The sequence below is a fragment of the Carcharhinus amblyrhynchos genome, chromosome 17 (genome assembly GCF_965287045.1).
Source record: "Carcharhinus amblyrhynchos chromosome 17, sCarAmb.v2.hapA, whole genome shotgun sequence".
Lineage (NCBI taxonomy): Eukaryota > Metazoa > Chordata > Chondrichthyes > Carcharhiniformes > Carcharhinidae > Carcharhinus > Carcharhinus amblyrhynchos.
In genome coordinates this window covers 47961570-47979957 of record NC_137340.1, presented here as the reverse complement: position 1 = coordinate 47979957, position 18388 = coordinate 47961570, and the positions used below count along the sequence as shown (strand labels likewise).

Here is an 18388-nt window from a genome sequence, read left to right as displayed (position 1 = left end):
TCCTTTAAATGCATTATCCAGCTCGGAGATCACCGAATATATCTCTAAAGTGTATAAGCTATTCATTAAAAAGAAATTACCCACATATATGCTGCAGAAGATACCAACATTGACATTCATGGCACTGCTGATGAAGTGCACTTTTAACTGAATGGATTATGGAAAAGGGCCAAGAGTTACAGGAATAGGTCTGTCGATACTTAATTTCTTTCTCTCCCTTTTTTATTCTTTGTAACCCCATCTTTAAGCCCAATGCTCTAAATTTTTGCTCCTTATTTTGCCTATTCTGAATTGAAGAAAAGGGTGGAATGGTGGGGCAGATAGTTGTTATGGTTCAAGATAGAAACTCCAAAGTGCTTTATGAAGATTATGAATCATAAGTTTTGCATTTTGAATTTGGCTAGGACAAGCATGAGGTGTTTCTCTTCACATATGATTCAAGTGACCTGCAAGGGAGCTTTTAACAAAAAGTTTATTTCAGAATATAGTTAACATGTAAAGTAAGAAAACTGGCAAGAACTTTTATTAATTACAAACAAGAAACAAACTATGATGATCATGTATAATCTTTAATAAATACATATAAGCTGTCCCAATCAAACCAAAACTTCCTTTGGACAAAAGGCCATTTTCACAGGTTTATCATAGGACAGACTAATGCTCACTTAATACTGAGATCGAGACTATTAGTTGCATTCTGGAATTCAATGTTCTTTAGTCTCGGAACAGTTTGAAGACAAGACAGCTTTCCAAAGCACCAGAGCGACTCTGGCCCAGTCCCCAAGAACAACAAATTTTCACTCTTCAGGAAACCATCAGAACTTCCAAACAACAGGGAGAGAGGGAAAAAAGTTATTTTTATTTTGCTGTCCCTTCTAAAACCCAACTCTAACTTGCAGCTCCAAACTGAAACTGAAAATCAATCCTTGTCACTTGACCTGCATACAATTTTTTCTTCCTCCCAACAATGACATCACCTAAGGCTGTAAGCATGAATTTTAAAATACTCTTAAAGGGTACACTAACATTATACCTCCCCCTTAAGACAAAAATGAACCATCAACATTCAAAGATGGTTTCATTTTTCAAACCCCTTCAATTTCACAGTAGTAGTACTCTACAATAGGTGAAGATATATTTTGCAAAATCAAAACATGCAAACATAGCAGTAATATAGTCCATTCCAGTCTTTGTCTTCCACCATCGAACACTCCTCCTTCCTGTTTATCACATTCGTGACAAACTTCTTAATCTTCAAAATTCTCCTTCAGTCTTTAATCCTGTGTTGATTCCAAGTTCAAATTCAATTTTTTGTTGCAATGATAAATTAACTCTGGTAATGTCCTCACAGAACTAGGCAGGATCAGCAGGATAACACATTACATGAGTGTAGTTTGGGCCATTCAGAAAGATATTTTATCACTGTTCCCTTTCTTGTTCATTGGCCTTAGCTCCTCCTCTGCCAAGTAATTCAACTCCTTCCTTTGCTCTAGATCTGCACCATCACATTCTGCACATTCTTCAGCAAAGACACACAGCAGACTGTCTTCCTTGGTGTCAGAATCCATTTCGACCGTGGTTCCAAAAATAACATTGGTAGTTATGCTGCTGCGAAAACCACCATAAGGTATTCGAACACAGCTGTGTACAGTGCTGTTTCACTGGGCATCCACATCTCTGCCAACAGTTCATTTTAGTTGAAGGTACAATTTTAGCAAACAGTCTGATTCCATATTGTTGTCCTTCCCTTTGATCCACATTAGTACGATACTTCCACTCTTCAAACTCCATTTTGAGATCACACATGACTGTTGATGTATCTACACTTTCCTTTGCCTAGATGATGTGTTGTCTTTGACAATCCTACAATTTACGTTCATGCAATTTGAACAACTCAGACACATGTTTCAAAACAGTCAATTTGACTTGTATCTCTGTCCATATCTGCCCACTTTTTGTTCACATCATCGTCCATTAATTAGTTTTCCTTCATCACCTTCACCAGTTTTGTGATTGGTTGAAAGGCTGCTGCATCTCAGACTGAGTAAACATAAGCTTTTCCACCTGAGCTTCTGCCAACTTGTAATGGTCATGTTTGCAAGGTACATGTTTAATTGGAACAGGACAGTCTACAAATATCTCACTTCCAATTATCTTAGTACTTCCCAACTTATTCCCACATACTTGTCCATGTGATATTAATAACTTTTTCAGGTCAGTTCGATGTTCCTCTGGAAGATAATGCAGTAATTTATCCCAATTTTTAACTATCTTCTCATTATCCAATTTAATTTGAGGAATGTCAAATTCAGTCATCTGGATTTGGTTCTTCCCTCTGAGTTATAACCGCTAAAACATCCTCCTTCTGCTCTCCTTCTCTATCAAGATACCTTTTATGCATATTCACATGACACAATCTGTGAACTTTTCTTCTATCTGGTGTTCTTATCAAATAATTTGCTTCACTCAATTTCCTTTCAATCTGATAAAGCCCAAGAAACCTTGCTTTTAAAGATAATACTGGGAGCAGTACTAAGACTTTATCCCCACCAGCAAAACTACAAATTTTTGACTTCTTATCCACTTCCTGTTTCATCACATGCTGTGCAACTTTTAAATGTTGTCTAGCCAATTCACCTGCTCTATCCAACCTTCCCCTAAAATTTGACACAAGGTCCAATAATGTAGTCTCAGAATGCTTGCTCACTAATTTCTCCTTAATCAATTTAAACAATCCTCTTACCTCACGACCAAAAATCAATTCAAAAGGACTGAATTTAGTTGATTCATTTGGTGCATCTCTAATTGCAAAGAGTACAAATGGAATTCCTTTATCCCAATCCTCTGGATAATCTTGACAATAAGCTCTCAATATTGTCTTTAATGTTTGATGCCATTGCTCTAATGCTCCCTGTGATTCAAAGAACAAACAATACAGCACAGGAACAGGCCCTTCGGCCCTCCAAGCCCGCGCCAGTCATGCGCCCAACTAGACCATTCGTTTGTATCCCTCTATTCCAAGTCTGTTCATCTGGCTATCTAGATAAGTCTTAAACAATCCCAGCTTGTCTGCCTCAACCACCTTGCTTGGCAGTGCATTCCAGGCCCCCACCACCCTCTATGTAAAATACGTCCCCCTGACGTCTGTGTTGAACCTTGCCCCACTTGAACTTGTGACCACTTGTGTTCGTCACCTCCGACCTGGGAAAAAGCTTCCCACTGTTCGCCCTATCTATGCCCTTCACAATTTTATACACTTCTATTAGGTCGCCCCTCATCCTCCTTCTTTCCAGGGAGAACAATCCCAGTTTACCGGATCTCTCCCCATAGCTAAGACCCTCCATACCAGGCAACATCCTGGTAAACCTTTTCTGTACTCTCTCCAAAGCCTCCATGTCCTTCTGGTAGTGTGGTGACCAGAACTGGATGCAGTATTCCAAGTGTGGCCTAACCAACGCTCTATATAGCTGCAACATCATATGCCAACTCTATGCCCCGTCCAATAAAGGCAAGCATGCCATATGCCTTCTTCATCACCCTCTCCACTTTTAAGGATCAGTGGACTTGCACATCCAGGTCTCTGTGTGTGTCTATACTCCTGATGGTTCTGCCATTTATTGTACAGCTCTCCCCTATATTAGATCTACTGAGTGATCTTTGAAGGTCTTATGAGGAAAGGCTAAGGAACTTGAGGTTATTTTCATTGGAGAGAAGAAGGTTACGAGGTGACCTAATTGAGGCATACAAGATGATCAAAGGATTGGATAGGGTGGTCAGCGAGAGCCTTTTACCCCGGATGGTGATGGCTAACACAAGGGGACATAGCTTTAAATTAAGGGGTGGTAATTATAGGACGGATGTCAGAGGTAGGTTCTTTACTCAGAGGGTAGTAAGGTCGTGGAATGCCCTGCCTGCAGCAGTTGTGGACTCGCCAACTTTAAGGGCGTTCAAATGGTCAGTGGATAGGCATATGGATAACATTGGAATAGTTTAGGTTAGAGGGTCATTAGATTGGTTCCACTGGTCGGCGCAACATCGAGGGCCGAAGGGCATGTACTGCGCTGTAATGTTCTATGTATGTTCTATGAGTGGGGCCACTGCTGTTTGTCATTTAGGATACATAGGGTGGAGTAGGAAATTGCAGGGGCTGGGAACATCTGAAATGTGGAGCTTATTCAAGGAGCAGCTACAGCGAGTCCTTGTCAGGCAGGGAGGGAGTGGTCGAGTGAGGGAACCGTAGTGTACTAAGGAAGTTGAATCTCTGATGAAGAGGAAGAAGGAGGCTTATGTAAAGATGAGACGTGAAGGCTCAGTTAGGGCACTGGATAGTTATAAATTAGCCAGGAAGGAGTTAAAGACAGAGTTAAGAAGAGCTAGAAGAGGACATGAGAAGACTTTGGCGGATAGGATCAAGGAGAACCCTAAAGCTTTCTATAGGTATGTCAAAAATAAAAGATTGGTTAGGGCAAGATTAGGGCCAGTCATAGACAGCAGTGGGAAGTTGTGCTTGGAGATAGGAGAGGCGCTGAATGAGTACTTTTCGTCAGTTTTCACGCAGGAAAAAGTCAGTGTAGTTGAGGAGAATACTGCGGTACCAGGTTGTAGACTAGACGGGATTGAGGTGCATAAGGAGGAGGTGTTAGCAATTCTTGAGAGTATGAAAATAGATAAGTCCCCTGGGCCGGATGGGATTTACCCTAGGATTCTCTGGGAGGCTAGGGAGGAGATTGCAGAGCCTTTGGCTTTGATCTTCATGTCGTCATTGGCTACAGGTATAGTGCCAGAAGACTGGAGGATAGCAAATGTTGTCTCCTTGTTCAAGAAGGGGAGTAGAGACCATCCTGGGAATTATAGGCCGGTGAGCCTTACTTCTGTTGTGGGAAAAGTTTTGGAAAGAATTATAAGGGATAGGATTTATAAACATCTAGAGAGAAATAAATTGATTAGGGATAGTCAACACGGTTTTGTGAAGGGTAGGTCGTAGCTCACAAACCTTATTGAGTTTTTTGAAAAGGTGACCAAAGAGGTGGATAAGGGTAAGGCAGTTGATTTGGTGTATATGGATTTTAGCAAAGCGTTTGATAAGGTTCCCCATGGTAGGCTACTGTAGAAAATGCAGATGCGTGGGATTGAGGATGATTTAGCAGTTTGGATCAGGAATTGGCTCGCTGATAGAAGACAGAGGGTGGTGGTTGATGGGAAATATTCAGCCTGGAGTTCAGTTACAAGTGGTGTACCTCAAGGATCTATTTTGGGGCCACTGCTGTTTGTCATTTTTATAAATGACCTTGATCAGGGTGTAGGAGGATGGGTTAGTAAATTTGCTGACGACACCAAAGTCAGAGGAGTTGTAGATAGTGAGGATAGATGTTACAGTTTGTAGAGAGACATAGATAAGCTGCAGAGCTGGGCCGAGAGGTGGCAAATGGAGTTTAATGCGGAAAAGTGTGAGGTGATTCACTTTGGTAAAAGTAACAGAATATAGGGCTAATGGAAGGACTCTTAGTAGTGTTGACGAGCAGAGAGATCTAGGGGTACATGTGCATAGCTCCCTGAAAGTTGGCACCCAGTTTGATAAGGTTGTTAAGAAGGCGTACGGTGTGTTGGCTTTTATTGGTAGAGGGATTGAATTTTGGAGCTGTGAGGTCATGTTACAACTGTACAAAACTCTGGTGCGGCCACACCTGGAGTATTGCGTACAGTTCTGGTCGCCGCATTATAAGAAAGATGTGGAGGCATTGGAAAGGGTGCAGAGGAGGTTTACCAGGATGTTGCTTGGTATGGTGGGAAGGTCTTATGAGAAAAGGCTGAGGGACTTGAGGTTATTTTCATTAGAGAGAAGGTTACGAGGTGACCTAATTGAGGCATACAAGATGATCAGAGGATTGGATAGGGTGGACAGTGATAGCCTTTTACCTCGGATGGTGATGGCTAACACGAGGGGACATAGCTTTAAATTAAGGGGCGGTAGTTATAGGACGGATGTCAGAGGTAGGTTCTTTACTCAGAGGGTAATAGGGGCGTGGAATGCCCTGCCTGCAGCAGTTGTGGACTCGCCAACTTTAAGGGCATTCAAATGGTCAGTGGATAGGCATATGGATAACATTGGAATAGTTTAGGTTAGAGGATCATTAGATTGGTTCCACTGGTTGGCACAACATCGAGGGCCGAAGGGCCTGTACTGCACTGTGATGTTCTATGTTCTATGAAATGCATCACTTCGCATTTATCTGGATTAAATTCCATCTGCCATTTCTCCGCCCAATTTTCCAGCCTATCTATATCCTGCTGTATTCTCTGACAATGTTCATCACTATCTGCAACTCCAGCAATCTTCATGTCATCCGCAAACTTACTGATCACACCAGCTACATCTTCTTCCAAATCATTTATATATATCACAAACAGCAGAGGTCCCAATACACAGCACTGCAGAACACCACTAGTTACAGACCTCCAACCGGAAAAAGACCCCTCCACTGCTACTCTCTGTCTTCTATGGCCAAGCCAGTTCTCCACCCATCTAGCTAGCTCACCTTTTGTCCCGTTATATTTAACCTTTTGCACCAGCCTGCCATGAGGGACCTTGCCAAACGCTTTACTAAAATCCAAGGCCCTTCCTTCGTTAATCGTTTTTGTCACCTCCTCAAAAAACTCAACCAAATTTGTGAGACATGCCCTCCCTCGTACAAAACCATGCTGTCTATCACTAATGAGATTATTCAGTTCTAAATGTGCATATATCCTATTTCTAAGAATCTTCTCCAACAAATTTCCCTACCACGGACTTCAAGCTCACCGGCCTATAATTACCCGGGTAATCCTTGCTACCCTTCTTAAATAACGGGACCACATTTGCTATCCTCCAATCCTCTGGGACCTCACCTGTGTCCAGTGAAGAGACAAAAATTTCTGTTAGAGGCCCAGCAGTATCTGGATGATACACAGTTGATTTAAATTGTTTTATTCGTAAGCTTGACATCCATAACATCCTTGAATAACTTTAAGGTAAAATTTCATCCCTAATCTGATTGTATTTCAGTGGGTGGTCCATATTTAGCAAAAGATTGAAGTACTCATTTACAATCCTTTTAGCTGTAATATTACATGATGGAATGGCCTCTGGAAACCACAGAACCATATAACGTCACAGCATAAAAACGGGCCCTTATGCCCTTCTTGGCTGTGCCAAACCATTTTTCTGCTTAGTCCCACTGACCTGCACCTGGACCATATCCCTCCATACCTCTCTCATCCATGTACCTGTCCAAGTTTTTCTTAAATGCTAAAAGTGAACCTGCATTCACCACTTCATCTGGCAGCTCATTCCACACTCCCACCACTCTCTGTATGAAGAAGCCCCCCCTAATAATCCCTTTAAACTTTTCCCCCTTCACCCTTAACTCATGTCCTCTAGTTTTTTTCTCCCCTAGCCTCAGTGGAGAAAGCCTGCATGCATTCACTCTGTCTATACCCATCATAATTTTATACACCTCTATCAAATCTCCCCTCATTCTTCTACACTCCAGGGAATAAAGTCCTAACCTATTCAACCTTTCTCTGTAATCTAGTAGACACATCCATTATAGTCAATAGATATCGATTCCCACTTTTTGTTTGAGGGAGGGGTTCCACAAAATCATTAAGACCCTTGTAAAAGGTCCTTCAAATACTGGAATGGGTATTAAGGGCACTGGTTTTATCACTGCTTGAGGTTTCCCTATCACTTGACCTGCGTGACATGATCGACAAAATTTAACTACATCTTTATGCAGTCCAGGCCAATAAAAATGTTTTTATATTTTAGCTCGAGCTTTCCTTATTCCCAAATGACCTCCTACTGGTCCTCATGCGCTACTCACAACATCTCCTTTCTATACCATTTGATGAACTTCTGCCCACTTTTCATCCTCCTGAATATGAAAAGGTCTCCATTTCCTCGTTAAGACATCATTTTTAAGGTAATAACATTCTAGTATACACTCAAGATTCCTCTTCCATATGTGCTTTCTGTTTTATTTCTATATCTTTCTGTTGTAACTCTGCTAATTTTCCTAATTAAAAATTTCCACCTCATCCTCCAGCTGTACTTGTTCATTTCCAATTATCTGATCAAAAATAATTTGATAATTAAACTTCAACTTTCTGATCTTCACTCTTTGATTTGTCCTCTTGTCTTAAACTGTGACTTTCTGACCATGTTACTACACAATCAGGAAAAATCTCTGGATAGGTTGTTTGATTCTCCACTTGTTTTCAAACCACAGTAGGCATCACTCCAACCTGTGATCCAGCTGCATCATTACCCAAGATAAGCTATTCCTGAACAAGATAATTTCTCTATTATTCCTGCTATCATTTCACCACCCTTCACTGGGCTCTCCAACCTCACCTCATATAATGGAATACTACTTTTCTCACCCTGAATTCCATATATTACCAGGCAACACACCTTCCAGACTACATAATTCATCTCTTATCATCAAAGATTGGCTTGCTCCCATATCTCTTAAAATTTTAACTTCTTTACCTACTCCTCTTGGTACACATGAAAAAGCTTTACCAAAACAGATAAATTCTTAAAGAGATCTGGCACCCTTATCAACTCCTGATCAGGCTGTTCATTCTTTTGCACCTCTTTCATTTCAATTGGGTTTTCCTTTACCACTTTAACAAACCCCAAAGGCTTATCCTGTTTTATCACATCAGTCTTCCCAATGCTTTTCTTAAACCATCAACACTGTGACTTTACATGGCTAATTTATTACAGGGAAACATCTGAGGCTTTTCATTTCTCTTCCATCCTCCTGTATTTCATTTTTAACCGGAGGTGCACCGTCTTTATTATTTCCCACAAGATGGGGAATTGCTTGATAGAGCAGACGCAGCACGGTTCCGTTAAGGGGAAGTCGTGTCTGACAAATTTATTGGAGTTCTATGAGGATGTGTCTAGGGCAGTGGATAGAGGAGAGCCGGTGGATGTGGTCTTTCTTGATTTTCAGAAGGCGTTTGACAAGGTACCTCACAAGAGGTTATTGCAGAAGGTAAGGGGGCATGGAGTTGGGGGTCGGGTGTTAGTGTGGATAGAGGATTGGTTGTCAAATAGGAGGCAGAGAGTGGGGGTTAATGGGTGCTATTCAGGTTGGCGGTTTGTGACTAGTGGACTGCCCCAGGGGTCGGTGCTGGGGCCTCAGCTATTTACCATTTATATAGATGATCTGGAGGAGGGAACTGAGTGTATGGTGTCGAAATTTGCTGATGACACCAAGATTGGTGGAACAGCAAATTGCGCGGAGGGTGTGGAGAGTCTGCAGAAGGATCTAGATAGGCTGGGCGAATGGGCCAGGAAATGGCAAATGGAATTTAATGTTGGCAAGTGTGAGGTGGTCCACTTTGGTAGGAAGAATGGTAGGAAGGACTATTACTTACGTGGCGAAAAACTGCAGCAGGCGACGGTGCAGAGGGACCTCAGGGTCCTTGTGCATGAGTCGCAAAAACCCAGCCTGCAGGTGCAGCAGGTGGTCAGGAAGGCTAATGGGATGCTGGCCTTCATAGCGAGGGGGATTGAATATAAAAGTAGGGAGGTCTTGCTGCAGCTGTATGGGGCATTGGTGAGGCCGCAGCTGGAGTACTGTGTGCAGTTTTGGTCGCTGCACTTACACAAGGATATTTTGGCCTTGGAGGGAGTGCAGAGGAGGTTTACTAGGCTGATACCGGAGTTGAGGGGATTGAGCTATGAGTAGAGGCTGAATAAACTAGGCTTGTACTTGTTAGAGTTTAGAAGAATGAGGGGAGATCTCATTGAGACGTATAAGATGGTGAATGGGATGGATAGGATAGAGGTGGAGAGACTCTTCCCGCTCAGAAAGGACAGTAGGACTCGGGGGCACAGCCTCAAGATAAAGGGGGGGGCGGTTTAGAACGGAGTTGAGGAGGAACTTCTTCACTCAAAGGGTGGTGAATCTCTGGAATTCTCTGCCCGCTGAAGTGGTGGAGGCTGCCTCGCTAAATATTTTTAAGACGCGGATTGATGGGTTTTTGATAAGCGAGGGGATTAAGGGTTATGGGGAGAGGGCAGGAATGCGGAGCTGAGCCACAACAGATCAGCCATGATCTTATTGAATGGCGGGGCAGGCTCGAAGGGCTAGATGGCCTACTCCTGCTCCTATTTCTTATGTTCTTTCCCTTTAGCACCTGAGTATTTATATTTTCCCCAACTGGGGAAACTGATATTGGAAACCAAACATTGATTTATGAACTAATTCATAATCATCTGCCATTTCTGCTGCTAACCTTGCAGTTTTACACACTTGCACTTCTAACATTTCAAGTTTAAATTGTCTCTTCAGATTCTGAAGTTCTAATTATTTATTTTTCTTCTGCCTGCAATTCAAACAGTTTCATTTTTTTTGTTATAATTCAAACTGTTTCAATTCTTTTGCTTTTTGTTGCTCCCTTTCTTTGGCTTTCTCTGTTGCAATAGCCTCCTTTTCATATGCTTTTTCTGCTGTAATGGCCTCCCTTTCTTTCACTACCCTCTCTCTTTCCTTTATTTCAAATTCAAGCTGCTTTAATTGTTTTTCATGTTCAAGCTGTTTCAATTGAAATTGAATTCTAGCCATTTCCAATGACTCTGACTGAATTCATGGCAATTTTAAATGCTGACGTCACAATTATCTCCGCTTTCCATACACTGTCATGCAATGTCAACTGTAATGTCTTTGCTAATTCCAAAAGCTTTGTTTTAGTCACCTTTTGTAAACTACCTTGCATGACTTCTTCCATTCCCAAAAACCTCTGAGCCTCTGAAAGAGCCAATATTCCACAAGGCATTCCCTATTTAAACTTGAATATAACACCTAAAAAGAAAACACCAATATGCTCATCACTCACTGTCTTTGAGTTCAATAATCCCAAATCAATCAAGAAATACAGATTTTATTCCTGCTTGAGCCCTCATTGTAATGATTCAGGTTAGAAACTCCAAAGTGTTTTATGAAGTCCAGCTGAATCATAAGTTCTGCATTTTGAATTTGGCTACGATAAACATGTTTCACTTAAGATATCATTCAAATGACCCACAAGGGATAGAGGATTGGTTGTCAAATAGGAGGCAGAGAGTGGGGGTCAATGGGTGCTATTCGGATTGGCGGTTGGTGACTAGTGGGGTGCCCCAGGGGTCGGTGCTGGGGCCTCAGCTATTTACCATTTATATAGATGATCTGGAGGAGGGAACCAAGTGTAGGGTGTCGAAATTTGCTGATGACACCAAGATTGGGGGAAAGGCAAATTGTGCGGAGGGTGTGGAGAGTCTGCAGAAGGATCTAGATAGGCTGGGCGAATGGGCCAGGAAATGGCAAATGGAATTTAATGTTGGCAAGTGTGAGGTGGTCCACTTTGGTAGGAAGAATGGTAGGAAGGACTATTACTTACGTGGCGAAAAACTGCAGCAGGCGACGGTGCAGAGGGACCTCGGGGTCCTTGTGCATGAGTCGCAAAAACCCAGCTTGCAGGTGCAGCAGGTGGTCAGGAAGGCAAATGGGATGCTGGCCTTCATAGCGAGGGGGATTGAATATAAAAGTAGGGAGGTCTTGCTGCAGCTGTATAGGGCATTGGTGAGGCCGCAGCTGGAGTACTGTGTGCAGTTTTGGGCGCCGCACCTGTGCAAGGATATTTTGGCCTTGGAGGGAGTGCAGAGGAGGTTTACTAGGCTGATACCGGAGTTGAGGGGGTTGAGCTATGAGGAGAGGCTGAATAAACTAGGCTTGTACTCGTTAGAGTTTAGAAGAATGAGGGGAGATCTCATTGAGACGTATAAGATGATGAATGGGATGGATAGGATAGAGATGGAGAGACTCTTCCCGCTCAAAAAAGACAGTAGGACTAGGGGGCACAGCCTCAAGATAAAGGGGGGGCGGTTTAGAACGGAGTTGAGGAGGAACTTCTTCACTCAAAGGGTGGTGAATATCTGGAATTCTCTGCCCGTTGAAGTGGTGGAGGCTGCCTCGCTAAATATTTTTAAGAAGCGGGTTGATGGGTTTTTGATAAGAGAGGGGATTAAGGGTTATGGGGAGAGGGCGGGAAAGTGGAACTGAGCCACGACAGATCAGCCATGATATTATTGAATGGCGGGGCAGGCTCGAAGGGCCAGATGGCCTACTCCTGCTCCTATTTCTTATGTTCTTAATTAAAGTTCATTTAAGAATATAGTTAACACGTGAAGTAAGAAAATTAGCAAGAACTTTTATTAATTATAAACAAGAAACAAACAATCATAATATATGACCCTTAATGAATACATATAAGCTATCCCAATTAAAATCAAAACCTCTCATAGACAAAAGATTCTTTTCACAGGTTTAACGGAGCAGACTAATGCTCATTTGATACTGGGATTGAGGCCATTAGTCGAATTCTGCAGTCCAATGCTCTTGAGACTCAGAACAGTTTGAAGACAAGACAGCTTTCCAAAGCAGCAGAGAGGCACTGGTCCAGTCCCTAGATTTTTGCATTTCAGGAAACCAACTGAACTTTCAAAACATAGGGAGAGAGGGAAAACACTTCTTTTTATCTTGTTGTCCCTTCTAAAATCCAACTCTAGCTTGCAGCTCCAAATTGAAACTGAAAATCAACCCTTGTCATCTGACCTTAACAGTTCTTTCCTCCCCATAATGACATCAGTGTGAGCATGAATTAAAAAACTCTTAAAGAAACACTAACATTACACAGTCTAGTTCTTTATAATGCATGAATAGCATGAAGTTAACAAGGCTATTTGATCAGATCATAGAATGAGAAGACATGGACAAGAAGAAATTAGTATCTACAAACTGAAGAAACATATCTCACAAAATAGTAGGGTTGTGCAAGTGATTTTAAATTGAGTGGCATGCTGATTAATTCCTGTTAAAGATTCTCTACAAGGATTCTGTACAAATATCTAGTTATTGAAGGATTTGAGTGGTACAAGAACAAGACTAAAATGGTCAAATCTTCCTGTTCTGATCACAGTATTGTCACCTGTGAAATGCAAGCTGAATAACATACTCTCTTCCGATTATTGTGTTTTTGATGGTTTGTGTGATCAGGTTCAGATGTCAATCTTTTTACTTAATTTGTAAGTGTTACCGCACTGATTAAAATAAATGAGTCATTGGAATACAAACTGTAGGTTGCTGTAGCTGGAAGCAAATAATTGTTTCGTCAAACAATGGTTTCTCATACATACTTGTGTCGTTTTGGACTGGTTCTTCTATTTGGATTCTCAGTTTCCATTTTTTGATCTACTCCTTCACTGGCTGAGAACTATCGATCGCCAGTTGGTTATATACCAAAGGTAATCCCCAAGATGCACTCGGGTATCCTTTGGACATCCCAATGTGCCGACTGTGCTGGAGTTGTCAGGAAAGTCTGAACTTCCGATGGTCAATTACCCTGCACCTGGAAACCTCCGAAACTTTGAGTTACGAGTCAGAGTCTTCGAGTGGCCTTTTTTAGTTATGTAAGAAACATCAGGAGGATTAAAACCTGTTCTAGCTTCTAGGTAACTACACTACTAACTTCTATACCCTCCCATGCACATTATCCTGCCACCCTAAGTGCCCTTGTCTACTCTCCTGCCACCGTAGCCCACCCCTCGCCTACTTAGTTGCAACCTTACCCCACCTTCCTGCCCCCTGAAAATCGGTTCAAGGGCAACAAATACTGGCCTCATAAGTGACACCCATATCCCACAAAGGAATGAAAATAAATCCTATCATTTTAACAGCTGTCAACATGGAGATGCCAGTGTTGGAACAGCGCTCTCAAAGCTCGTGATTCCAAATAAACCTGTTGGACTTTAATCTGGTGTTGTGAGATACCTTATTGCTAACACCCCTCGTCCACTTACCTGTCATCCTAACCCCCTTAGCCATTTTCCTTCACCTTAACCCCCTCACCCACTTACTTTCTCTCTATTGCTTCTCAAAGCAGGTTTGGGACATTTAAACATACCAGGTTATGGCAGCTACTGTGATAAATAGGGGGAGGTGTCCTCCAATGCACTTGCACCACAAGGAAGGATACCAAGAGCAGGTTCACTCCAGAGTTCTGAGGAGTCCTGGCTCAGAAGTCCAGGCAAGAAATGTACAACTCCAATGTAAACAAAGTAAACTCACTGGAAAATTCCAGCCATCATATTTTTGTTCTTTTATCCTTTCAGACTCTAACCCATCACCTCAGTCATTTTATACTTCCCACTTTTTGATTTGCATCTGATCTGATTCCTGTAAAGAGATACAGCTTCTCGAGCTAATTATTTCACAATGTCATTCAACTAAATACTTAGGATACAAAGACAATTTGAACAATTTCTACAGCGTCTACACTTTCATGTGTCCAACAGATTGGCAAGTGTTTAGAGGGTAGAAGCAGAGAGTCAATATGCTTCCTACCTTTTGTGTGCTACCTTTCTTCTTATTTTCAGCCCAAACTGCTGGAACGTAACTTCAAAACGTCATTTGCAATACTACATTGTTGATATAGGGGAAGCAACAGAGGAAAATGCTGACTGGATCAAGGCTAATGATGCTGTTATTAAGTCAAGCAATCCACACTCATTAATTACCAGAGAAATCTAGCTGAGAAGATTCTGAGTGAACCAAAAGCTTCTTCAAGTGAAGTCCAGCAGACAGCTAAGCACTGTGTCAATGACTACTGATTACAACTTGCCAGAATATCCAGATGTCCTCGGACACAAGAAATGTTAGGGGAACATGTGGATTAAAAAGGTAACATGTCCATCAGCAAAAGAAAGCAAATAGGGAAGGTCATCACCAACTGTAATAAACAGTTGCAGAGAAGTTGGAACACTACCTTGAGGTGCTAGGGAGAACACCATCACCAAGAAAGCTCAAGACACTACAGGCTGCCTGTAGTGTTGGATATTGAATCCACAGTGGAGCAGCTTAGCAAAGCTATTGATTCACTTGCTATTGGCAAAACTCCAGGTGATGATGCAATACTGCCTGACTTCATCAGGCATAGGAAACTGGCACTCTTACAACATCACAAGAACTTTTCTGCCTCTGCAAAGTGGGCAGTGCTTCAGTATACATGATGCAAACGCTTTGGCCCTGTACAAGAACAAGAATGATTGCATCAGTTGCAACTATCGATGCATTTCCCTTTTGAGCACCACAGGAAAACTAATTGCCTGCGACGTCCTTGTTGGACTGCAGGTCTTGACTGAATGCATCAACTGTGAATCCTTTGTGCTTTAAGGACTTAAAGATCCACAACTGACACGATCTTTTCAGTCCAGCTGTTGTCAAAAGGAATGCCGTGATCAAAGCAGATCATTATACATTGCCTCCACCAACTGCACCAAGGCATTTGATCACGAGCAGAGGTGTCTATTTAAGCTGCAGAAGAAAATTGGCTGCTCTCTAAAGATACATTGTGTGATTCTCCTTTTTCCATGATAAGATGACAGCAAGGTCAGTTATATTGGGGCAACACTGGGACTGTTCTGTTCAGGCACTGACATCTCTTGACATAGTATTCTCTTTATCATATGCCTTCAGTTCATCTTCTGAGAGTGTCCAATTATACAACAGAACTGTTCAGTCTGGTCTACCTGAGATCCAAGACAAAAGTGTGCTAAGCCCTCATTAGGGTGTTGCACTACATTGATGATGCCAGACTAGCATTTCACACCAAGGAATAACTTCAAGCTGCTAATGGACAGAATCTCTCATGCCTATAGACCATTAGCATCATGCAGACAAATGTCATGGTCCAGGACATTGACATACTGCATCAATCGGCATTAACAATGTAATGCTGCGGGTTAATAGCTTTGCATTTTGAGGTTCCACACTCACCAGTAATCTGTCAATGCTGAAATCTGGACGTGCATTGATAATGCTCCAGCTGTTGTGACCAAGTTGAGAAACCCAACCAAGAACGTTAAACTATGAGCCTGCGTCCTCAGAGAACTCCTTCACAGTGGTGAGAGTTCAACAACATATGACAGGTAGGAAAGGCAGTCTCAGACATATACTCAGCATCTCTTGGCTGGATGGGGGAACTCCGAGGTCCTGGTGCATGATAATTGAATCAGGATACGTTAATTGCTAAAGCCAACAATATCCATGTCGGTTTGGCGACACTCATCAGATGGATGACCACCATATTCCCATATCGTACCTTCCATACAATGAACTGGCCACTGGATTACACATTCTGATATGTCCACACCTCTGCTACAAGATACCTGCAAGCAAGATACTAAGCTGGTAGACAAGTGGAAGACAGTGAGACAGCCACAACTTTTGGAGGCTAACTGGAGAGGCACTGAATGAGGCGAGGAAAAATGCAAAGTTCAGCTGGCTGAGAAGAGGGTCCAGAGAAAAATGAGGCCAGTGAGTCCTGCGCCTTCTCAGGCCACCTCCTTCACCTGTAGTAAAAACCAGGGCAAAGTGGGGCTTCTGATACTTGACACAGACGTGATTACTAAAGGCACCAATCATCGTCACACAAGATGGATGCTGCTAAAGCATCTACAACTTCATTCTGGAAGAATGGCATTTATCTTTTTTTCACTGTATGAAATATGTAAATACAAAGCCAGTCAAGACAATACAGAGAATTAGTAACAAACATAGATTATGGTACAGCACAACACTTTTGCTCATCGTGTCTGCACTGGTTCATGTGCCTGAATAAATAGGAATGAAGCTTACCCAGGTGCTAGAAACAATTAAAATCCATTACCAGACTAGCAATCAAAGATAAAATCTAATTCAGAAAAGCCCCAACAAAAACAAAACTGCATAAAAACTACAAGTGACCTTTTAATAGTTAGTCAATTATGTTGTTAAAATACACACGATGGGCACTATTTGACTAAGGACTGAGAAAACATATAAAGAGCATCTGCTGGGATATTGTTGGTAGCTAGAAAGCAAAGACCTGTAATATTACATCTTAAGAATAAACCTGTCAAGGAAAATAGCTGTGTCATGTTTTGTTATTTCCCTCCATCTAGTGTGCATCCTTTTAACATGAAAATCTGCCTGATTTTGTAATCAGGTAGATTGTGTGATTGAGTAAAATAGTTCTTCTTACAGGCAGAATTGTCATATAAGTTTGTTGATATAAAATAGAATCATAGAATCCTACAGAGCAAAAGGAGGCCATTTGACCCAACAAGTCTGCACTGACCACAATCCCACCCAGGCCTATCCCCATAAACCCATGCATTTAGTTAGTTCCCCTGACACTAAGGCGCAATTTAGCAATCCATTTAACCCACACATCTTTGGTCTGTGGGAGGAAACCAGAGCACCCAGACTAAATCCATGCAGACATAGGGAGAATCTGCAAACTCCACACAGACAGTGAGCCAAGCTGGGAATCGAATCTAGGTCCCTGGCGCTGTGAGGCAGCAGTGCTAACCACTGTGCCACCATGTGGAAACTTTTAACAGTGGTTAATTACCTAATCACAATAGACATGGAATAAGATGCAATAACTCAGACATCAAAATCTACCTCATTTAAAGACTGTATCCAGCAGGGATCACGTAGCTTCTCCACTGTCATATTTTTCCAAGTTTTGTGTATCCTGCCAATCAAAGCAACTCAACTGACAGGTACGTCTGTTTAATCCCTTCAAAACCTGCCTCATAGCTATTACTTGGACTGACCTCAACAAATTGTTTGGTAAATCATTATCTGAATAAATCAATTGTGTTTAAGTTTATGTTTGATATAATTATTAAACTTCCTCAGAAGTGATGCGAGAGTAGAATCCAAATAAAATAAACAGGCCTGATTTTCACCCAAATTTATAGATAATGCGGGTTTCACAATCAGAGCAAGTTTCTAATAATCTGGAAAAGCCCAACATGTAACAAATGGTACAAATGACCATACTTCTGTCACACAATTATCTGACAAATAAGATCTTAACATTCTGTTCAATCTGCATCAAAAAAGGTTAGGTTAAGACATACTACTCATACACGAGTTACAATCTTCCAACTTCGACATCCATCTAAACATAACTAATTTCAAATAAATTCATGTTTTATAAAAGTTTCCATATTGCACTTTAACAATTCTAACGCATCAGCCTCTAGCTTATTTCTTCTGTACATTCTCATTAGTTGGACATCTAATTTAAAACTACAATGAAAAAGGAAGTTTCATGAAATCTGTGTCAGATTTGGCATGTAAAAATATGTTTATTCTGATTAACTAGAGAAGGCATCAAGTTTGGCAGACTGGAATGCGACTCAGGAACAAATCAATTCAAGTTCAAAACTTGTTCTAGTGCTATCTGAAATAGGTTGAAGTTATAATTTGAACTGAGCCCAAGGAAGTATGACACATGTGAGATT

The 18388-nt window shown here is 41.7% G+C and overlaps 1 protein-coding gene across 2 annotated transcripts in view; it reads right to left on the bottom strand.

Annotated features, from left to right (window-relative positions):
• Positions 1-18388, bottom strand: part of LOC145354499 (metal transporter CNNM2-like) — a 281922-nt gene that overhangs the window by 5739 nt on the left and 257795 nt on the right. The gene's annotated exons all lie outside the window — the stretch shown is intronic.